Source organism: Trifolium pratense, linkage group LG4 (genome assembly GCF_020283565.1).
Source record: "Trifolium pratense cultivar HEN17-A07 linkage group LG4, ARS_RC_1.1, whole genome shotgun sequence".
Classification (NCBI taxonomy): Eukaryota; Viridiplantae; Streptophyta; class Magnoliopsida; order Fabales; family Fabaceae; genus Trifolium; species Trifolium pratense.
The window spans coordinates 16,537,070-16,547,048 of NC_060062.1; positions in this window are offsets into that span (position 1 = coordinate 16,537,070).

A 9,979-nucleotide genomic window follows, 5' to 3' on the forward strand; every position below is an offset into this window, starting at 1 on the left:
CAGTTGAAGCAGTTCTTCTGATCATCCTTTTTGCTGACAAAATTTCTGGAGCTGTTACCTCTGAAATTTCTTTTGTTAAATCTGTTCCATTGCTGAAACTTGGTGAATAAAGCAAACTCATCCTCATTCATCTCATCCTCTTGACCATCAGCAGAAGATTCTTCTTCAATATCAAGAAGCTGAGTCTTAAGAGCCTTAGAAGTAGTCCTAGTTGACTGTAAAGCCACTGACTTGGACTTCTTCTTAGTTTCTGAGTCAGCATCCAGAACCATCTCATGGCTTCTGAGATTGCTTATCAGAGCTTCAAGACTCAGAGTCTTGAGATTTTGAGCTTCCTCTATTGCAGTGACCTTGGGTCTCCAAGCAATAGGAAGACTTCTCAGAATCTTCTGAACATGGTCATAGGTGGAATAACTTCTCTTAAGAGCTTTAAGACCAGATACAAGGATTTGAAACCTTGTAAACATAGTCTCAATGTTTTCATCTTGTTGCATAGTGAAAAGTTCATATTGCCTTATCAAAAGACTAGCTTTAGCCTCTTGAACCTTTTCATTACCATCATAGGTAGCACACATAGAATCAAAGATAGATTTAGCAGTAGACTTGTTCTCTATTCTGACATAATCCTCATGTCTAATAGCACCAACAACAATGTCCTTTACTCTATGATCCTTAGTGTAGGTTTTTAAGTTAGCTGGTGTGAGTAACTTTCTATGCTCAATGGACAACCTTCCATGTTCATTTAAGTTTTCAAAAGTTACTCCCAACTCAACCAAATCCCACAACTCATGATCAATAGCAGTAATATTGCTATACAATCTCTCTTTCCACCATTCAAATAATGAAGCATCACCATTGAATATAGGGGCTTTTCTGTTGCCACTATGTTCATGTGATTCATTACTTAAGTAGTCAAAACCAAAAGCATTTCTAGGACCACCACCAGCACCACTGGCCTCACCGGCTTCACCGGTTGTTCTAGTACTACTATCATCTCCTCCAGACATAGTGTTCTCACAAGATCTTTACTGTCTCACTGTTAAGTGAAAGTAACAGACCAGGTGCTCTGATGCCAATTGAAGGTGTGAAAACACAAGAAGGGGAGGTTGAATTGTGTTTTAGCTAAGTTAAAACTTTTTCAAGTTCTTAACTCAACTACGTTAGCAGCGGATAAATAACACAAATAATAACAAGAGAGAGAGAGAGATCACACAAGCAATTTATACTGGTTCCTCTCACAAAACGAGAGTAGTCCAGTCCCCTTGCACTTCCAAGGGATTTCACTATAATCACACAAGATTACACCTGCTCAAGCACACAAGCAAGAGACTTCTCAACAATGCTCAAGCACACAAGCTTAAGACTTCACACTTAAGCACACAAGCTTAAGTTTCCTCAAGTAATAGTAAAGTATATAACAATATACAAATGCTCTTAGATGAACCTAAAGAGAACAAATACAGAGAGTACAAAGTATTTGACTAAAGTGCAAAAACACTTGATAAGAGGTTCAGAGCTTGTATACACAGAATTCAGAGTATGTTCAGCGCACGTTCAATTCTTGATAATTGTATATATGTTGTAGCTGAATCTTCTAGTATATATACCACTAGAAAAGAGTCGTTGCAAAAGGAGCCGTTGGAGTTGATAATCTTTTGTCTTCAAGCAGTCTGTCTTGATGCAGTTTGGTTGTATCCAAAACTAAGAAAGAGTTTCAGGTACTTTGACTACTGCAGAGTAGACTTTCCTTATTCAGCTAACAAAACTGAAGACCCACGTTCTCAAGTTAGGACAGACAAAACGAGAGTAGCTGAACTGATCAGGCTTGAAAGGTCCTTTTCTCCATTGGTAGAAGAGTTGACTGGTGAAGGGAATCTTCACAGCTTTCAAAGAGATCTTCAGAGGTTGATGAAGCTTTAGTCACTTATGAAGTTCTGAAGACTTCATCATCTGAAGGTTGTAACTTCTGAAGTCCAACATCTTCTGAGCGCTTGTGAACTTCTGAATTCACATCCTCTGAACTTTACTCAGAGCTTATATGATGCTTATATCTGCGCACTTAAAATAAATTTTTAGTTCTTCCAATTTGTTAATTAATACTTTGTTATCATCAAAACCTTTATATATTTAGGGGCAAACATTTTTAAATCAATTTTGTTCCAACACGCTTTATACCGTGCAGTAGCATATTGGTATACAATTATAACTGGACTGTTTTATCCTGAGACAGCGTGTAGTTGATAGTCTGCTTGCACAATTTTGGGCAGTGCCACAAAACGTCTTAAAGAGAGCAACTTAGTCCGCGACTCAACCCAATAAACTCTTCGGTGACTAAAAATTATTTTTAAACGGTTTTTTAAATTTTTAAACAGAGCCTTTGCATGATACATTAGGAATGATATGTTACATACTATTTCCCTTTCAACATAAACTGCTATGCTATGCATGATACATTAGGAATGATATGTTACATACTATTTCCCTTTCAACATAAAATCCCAGATAGTTAAGAGTCAATCATTCAATTGATATTCTCACCCAATTAAATCTATCAACAAATCCAAAACAGAAACATAACTATGTCATACATTAAATTCTCCAAACCACATATCAGACACATCTTTATCATTGTTGTTGTTATCATTTTTGTCCTTATCCTTTTTTTTGCCCTTTATCTCTCCATATTTTAACCAAGACCCTTCAAACTTGCGTTTAATAATCTTTGTAATCTCACGTTCGGGCTTAACGGGGGTCAAATCTATAAATTATGGTACAAATTTTCCACCTTTATGACAGATTCTGTGACACAATATTTACGAGGGTAAAAAATTGTCACAATTTCCGTTACTAATTAACATTAAGAAATTTGATTTTTTAAAAAAAAAACATGAATTTCCATCACTAAAAATAAAAATTCTGTGGCAATTTGTGAGGGATTTGTTTCCCTCCCTAAATTCCCTCATTGATTCGCGAATTTCAAATAGTGAACCAAATACTATTTTCTCTAATCCTTTCTAACTAAACCCTATAAATATAAATAGAGCTTTTTCTCTTTTCTTTATTAGTATGTCTTTGTGGAGCGATACTTTTTATTACGATGATAGAATTGTGCACTTGTAAGGTCAACTACCGTCAACAATAATCATGATAGAATTGGGCAGGAGGGAAGCATGCTTGTGTGGACTTGATTAGAGTTTCTCGACTTGTAGGATTGAGAATAGGGGATTTTATTGTGGTCAAGCAGCCCTTAAAGCTGCTTCAAGCAAAATGGTCAAACATGAAAAAACGTGTTCTGACAATCAACATGCTTTTATACCTTTCGCGTTTGACACTTTTGGTTTCTTAGCACCAGATGTTGTTGGTCTTTTGAAAAGAGTTCAAAGGGTCATGCATAACAATGTTGTCTCTCCTAGATCTATGGATGTGGTTTTCAAAAGGATCGGCTTTACCATTTAGAAAGGACTAGCGGCACAACTTTGTCCATTTACCTTTCATTAATATGTAATTATTTTGTGTGTGTGTATATATATATATATATATATATATAATTCCTGTAAATATATCAATTTTTATTTTTAGTTCCTTTAAAAATTTCTTGCGAATCTTGATCACTTTAAGTTTCCTATTTCCAATTTTGTTCTCTACCATTTTACAAAAGTTCACGTAGTAGGTTTCTAATAACTATAAAATATCAATATTTGAATAATTTAACTATTTAATTTTTATTTAACAATTTTGTTGGGTTTTTGTATGTTGGCTACATTTTGCAAAAACATCTTTTAGCCAAGTGTTGAGACATATGTGCATACATCAAGTGTTGAGAGAGATGTACGTACACATTGGAACAACACCTGTGTAGTATGACTGCGCGCCAGCTTGCGTTTTTATTTTATGTTCAATCTTTCAAAGATTTGATTGAAGAATTATTTCGTTGTGACGTATACAACAAGGCGCACGTGGTCTATTGTTTCTGAAGGCATCCGAACCCTAGTTCTATTTTCTAAAGGAATAAAATAACTTTTAGAAAATATAATATTTGTTTCAAAAATATATCTACTGCTGCAGCAAGGTTTTGAAGACCTAATTATGTCTTGGAGCTCAAGCTATTCGTCTGCTATATAAAGGGTGTTGCTAACCCTATTTTAGACACCGAAACTTGAAGCTAATATAGAATATCAAAGATGTAGTCTTTTAGGGTTTCGTGTCTTTGAGCCACTCTCTAGGAGAGTTGGTGTAAAGTGAACTACTCGGGTTGTGAGATGGTCACTATGTCCTCACTCAGAAACCTGTAGGTAATAAGTTGAGTATTGTACTTGGAGGAAGCTTTTAAGCAACTCCAAATTGTGAACTTAGTCATTGGCTAGGTATTTGTCATGGAAGTTTGTCTTCTAGTTTGTTCAGAATTGTTCTGTTGATCCAATCGCTGTCTGTGACTGAAGAGGGAGTTGAGGAGGGCCTCATACCTAGGTGAGTCTTAGGTAGAAAGTATAGCACGTGTAGTGATTAAGCGAGGAGTTGTAAACAGGGGAGTTTAGCTTTGAATTGATACAATTTAGTGGATTTTATCCCTGGCTTGGTATGCCCCTAGAGTAGGCTGTTATGCTGAACTGAGTTAACAATTCTGGTGTGTTGTTTATGCTTTTCAGTATATGTTTTTAATGTCATGCTTTATTGTTCTTACTGCTAAGACAAGTGTTACGACAAGTGTCTGAACATCGTGGACAACACTTATCTACTGTGTACCAGAATTTCAAATTTAATCTTTAATTAGAAATTATAAGTAACTTAATACAGATTAAAAATTAAATAGTTTTTTTTTGACAAAAATAAAGATTAAAAATTAAATAGTTAAATAATTAAAAGAATGATATTTTAAGACCTTGTCAATCCATAAAAAAAAATAAAAAGGTAAATTGAAACATGCAACGTAAATTTTATAAAAAAGCTAAGACAAAAAATTTAAAGGAAAATATACATGATTGGATTTTCACTAGGGGTGTACATGGGTTGGGCAAATCCGGTCGACCCGGTCAAATCCACCCAACCTAACCCAAAAAAGTGGGTTGGGTCGGGCAAGTGGGTGGATATGGATTTCAAAAATGAAAAACCCATTAAAAAAATTGGGTTTCGGGTAAAACCGGACCCAACCCAAAAAACCCACTAACCCACTAGTGCTATGTTTCTTGAAATTTTTTTATGAAAATACTAAAGATTTTTTCATTTGATTATTAAATATTTTTTATATTGAAAATGAGTTATACTATTTTTTACGAAAATAAAAAAGATTGAATAATTTTTATAAACAAATATGATAACTTTTCGCATTATTTTTTAAAAATTTAAAAAATTTGAATAATTTTCATAAACAAATATAGTGATTCATGGTTTAGTCATTGGATATTAAAAAAAGCAAAAAAATCATTTGGATAACACGCTATCCAGCCCGTAAATTAGTAGATTTACACACAAAAATGGGTGATTATTTTTTATAGTGAAAAAAAGTTACCCTATTTTTCAAGAAGATACATTGATTGAGTTATTTTTTATGAGAAAATATGATGATTCAATATTTAGATATTTAATAAAAAAAATAGAAAAATAATTTGGGTAACCCACAACCCAACCCATTCCAACCCGGAAATTAGTGGATTTACCCAACCCGGCCCAATGTTATAACGGGTTGTTATTTTACTAAACCCAACCCGGAGTACCATATGTGGTTTGGGTTTTGGTTTTGGCCAAACCCAACCCAATACGGCCCACGTACACCCCTAATTTTCACATATGAAATAAATTAATAAATATTGCATAGGAAAACATATTAATGTTGACATTTTGAAAATATTCACGAGTCTTCAAAAGTTTATCATATCGATCAATTTATATAAACCATACAATACTATTTTAATGTTGATATCTTAAAAATATTCATGGATTTTTAAAATTATATATCAATTAATTGTTGTTGGAACATGATGTGAAATTAAAGGAAGAAACTTGGTATAGAATAAACACAAGTTATGAACTAAGTGGAGTGTGAATTTTAAAAAAATAATTTTAAGTCCCACATTGGAGGGAACACAACCCTCAGTAGTGTTTATATATAGAAAAGTGTCCTCTTGGGGTGTGCCCCAAGGGGTACCCAGTTTTGTAAACGGGTGACCACGCACTCCTTGTCGAATATCACACACTTCCTCAAATTCGGTTTCCAAATTATACGATAAATAGCAGCTTTTTGTTTTGTCATTCTTCAGTTTATACAAGTCTCTGATTACAATATTTTTCTTCTCTCTGCTTGCTTTCTTCTCTCTGATTACACACTCTTGTATCGAATTGATTCATCGAATCAATAGAGAAGGGTATATCTCTGTCCGAATTCTACAGTGCAGTAGCAATTCAGTATTAAATTGTGAAGATTGTTTTATTCTGGAGACTTCACGGTTGATAGTCTACTCTGCACAATTTTGAGTAGTACCGTAAAACGTCTTAAAGAGAGCATATTCACCCGCGACTCAGCCGATAATATTTTTTTTTACAGTAATAGCATTTTCGAAATTTTTCCAAAATCAAAATCAACAATTGTGTTATAAATATATCTACGATATGAATTGCACAAGTCTTTTACTAGTTTTATAATAAAAAAAATTGAATTTTGATAATTATCAAGATTGTTATGAGATACTACCTTCGTCCCTAATTATAAGATCCTTTTGAGATTTTTCTTTGTCCTTTTTTATAAGATCCATTTCAAATTAAAATTTTTTCTTTTACCAACATCTACCCCTAATTATAGTGCATATTTTTCTACAATCTCTAATAAATACACTAAAAAATATTAACTCATTCTCTCTCTTAAAGAATAATATTGTAAAAATAATATCAATTATCAACAAATTTAATATCACAATCAACTTTCTTCATCTTCGTGTTTTTTCAAAAGGGTCTTATAATTAGGGCGGTGGTAGTATTTGTTATAAGGTTAAGTGGTGATCATTTGGGTGGGTTTAAGAGATACACGAAATTAATTAGAAACATTTAATATTAATTTCATTTTTATAAATGGCTTATTGCAACTCCTAAGTGCTAAAAACTAATTAATTTAGTGTAAAAAAATGAAATTTTTTCAATACATAGACAACAAGGATGGCCACAAGTGCAAGGTGCGCTATACAGTTGGGTCTGTATTTTTTGGTGGCTTAAAAAAAATTATATGGTAGTAGGTCTCTTAAAAATAAAGAGGTTAACTTAAAAAGTAAAAATAGTAGTGGATTTCAATTTAAAATTTTACTAGTGCTCTACTATATTACAAAAAAGAGTTAATGACTTAGTATTGATATCAATTGACAATGATCATTTGAAAAATATATAATATGAAAATTTGATTGATAAAATTGCTTCAAAAACTACCAGCTAGAATGGAAACTTTTTAAAATAGCTAGATGGTATTTAGTTATTGATTAAGAATAAAGTATTTTTTTTATGCAAGAATAAGAATATTTTTTGTATTATTAGTTTCACGGATGACTATTTTTACCAAAGTTTAAGTGATCAATTCAGTGAATTAAAGAGATACACGCGACATGTTGATTAGAGACATTTAACATCAATTTTTATTTTATAAATGCCTTCTTGCGATTCCAAAATCCTAAAAACATTTAATTTAAGTCGAAAAAGCACCAAGTTTGTACTTATAAAGCAATACAAAAAATATGTTTATTTCAAGCAAAAGAGAAAAAATATGGCTTAAATTCTTATGTTTTGTAATCGGTATAACATGTATGTTATTTTTATACCATTTTAAGAAAATTCATCAATTTATCGTTTCATAACATATTTTTTTTTCTTATTTGACAACCCAGGTAACTACCCTGCAAGTCTGATCATGATTGTCCACCCTTAATAGATTATATAGTTCAGTGTCTTTTTGGCTTTTGTCACTAGCATAAGCCATTAATGGTGGAGACTTGAATATGAAGGGAAAGACATAGTTGCATGAATAACCGAAAGAACAATAAGAGAGTATGTTTGGATTTTAATTTTTAGAGGTGTTTATTTATTTTCACTTATGGAAATGACTTGAGCGTCGGAGTACTAACATTTTTGCAGGTATCTTCTCCCTCCAAGACTAGAAATCACTAGTCATTATCAACTCCAAAATTCTACCAGCTGAACTTTCACTATCGAGACAATTTTAACACCTCGGTTCAGTGGTGCCGCCTACTTGTTGATTTATTTGAAAAAATCATATTCGAACCCATTTCCTTAAAACAAACACTTTTTCTTACCAGCAACTCCATCTTTTTTAAAACAAAGATGATGTCAAGGCGAGGACCCCTTACACGCAACAGATCCATCATTGCAAATCATTATGCTGAACCTTCCTACCCTCACAACGTTGAAATCGTTCCCGAAACTATTACTACACACAACACAACAACGTTTTCTCTTATATCCATGCATCTTTGAGCGCAAACCACGACCATCAAACTCCTTCCCAAAACCCTCCACCACGTAACACGACTGGAAATCAACATATGCCAAACCCACCTAGAAGAAACCCAGAAGAACAAAAAACCAACGAGATGTTCTCAACAATGCTCAATCTCTTATAATAATCAGCAGCAAGGGACCACGTCCAAAACAGTCTGCACAACGTACTTCAAGATGAGGTCTCGTTAGAACTACGCCATGCTGACAAAAAAATCCACGAGGTGCAGACATCATAAACACCAATGGAACAACGACCACAACCACAACGACAACAAAAACGATGATGGAGACCCCAACGGAAGACGAGGAAGGACGAGGATTCCCGCACCATAGGTCTAGCTACCATGGAAGCAGCAGAGACCACACGTTTGAAGACGATCGAATAAGGGGGAATGCCCGTCGTCCTGGACCTACCACATTTACCATGAGAATTTTAGAATCTTGTATTCGAAGACCACGGGAGAAACCCCCAAATTTGGAAATCTACAAGGGAACAACTGGCCCTAACTAGCATCTAGAACACATTGACACCATCTTGAATTATTACCAAGCACAAGGGCCCATAAAATGCTAACTCTTTGTTATCACTCTTAAAGGCTTCGCCATGACTTGGTTTAAAGGGTTAGTGGATGACTCCATAAACTCATGGAGAGAACTATGAAAAGCATTTTCTTCCCTCTTCACAGCATGGAAAGGCTAACCCAAAACCATGACATCCCTCAGCAACATCGACCAGGGAAAAGAAGAATCCTTAAGGGATTACATTGAACGAATAATGCGAGAAGCCATAGAAGTAAAAGGGACACATGACAAGCTCAAGTGTTACATCTTTTAAAAGGGATTAAGGAGTGATACACAGTTCAAAGAGAAATTAGATCTCAAAGAACAATGGAACGTGCATGACCTATTACCTCGTGCCCAAAGCTACATCAACTATGATAAGAAAATGTTAGGAGATAAGACTGAAAAGAGTAAGACTTTACCAAAGAAGGACGAAAGAGCTTGGGAAGACAGAGGACGGAGAGGACTAAGAGGAGGTTACCTTGAGTACACACCCCTGAATACAACGAGGGAAAGGATACTCCAAGAGTATATCAATACAGAGTTTGTCGATGCCGGCATCCGTCCTTCAAGAGAGATAAACGAAAACCCTAGAACGGACAGAAGGAAATACTGCAGATTCCACAGGTACGTGGAACACGAGACTGAAATTTGCGTACAACTAAAAGACGCAGTCAAGGATCTAATCAAATGAGGCAAGCTGAACAGATACACCAAAGAAGAGGGCATCAGAAGCTATGAGAAAAGGAAGTATGATTCCTCCAGAAGGACCTAAGAATGAGTGAGTACCCTAGAAGAAAGAAATCACCAAAGAAGGAACCATCTCCAAAAGGAGAATCGAAGCAATTAGAGACAAAGAAGCTGAAAGTAGTGAAGAAGAAAGAGACCAAGGTAAAATGCCATTCGTGGCATCTATTATAGGAGGATT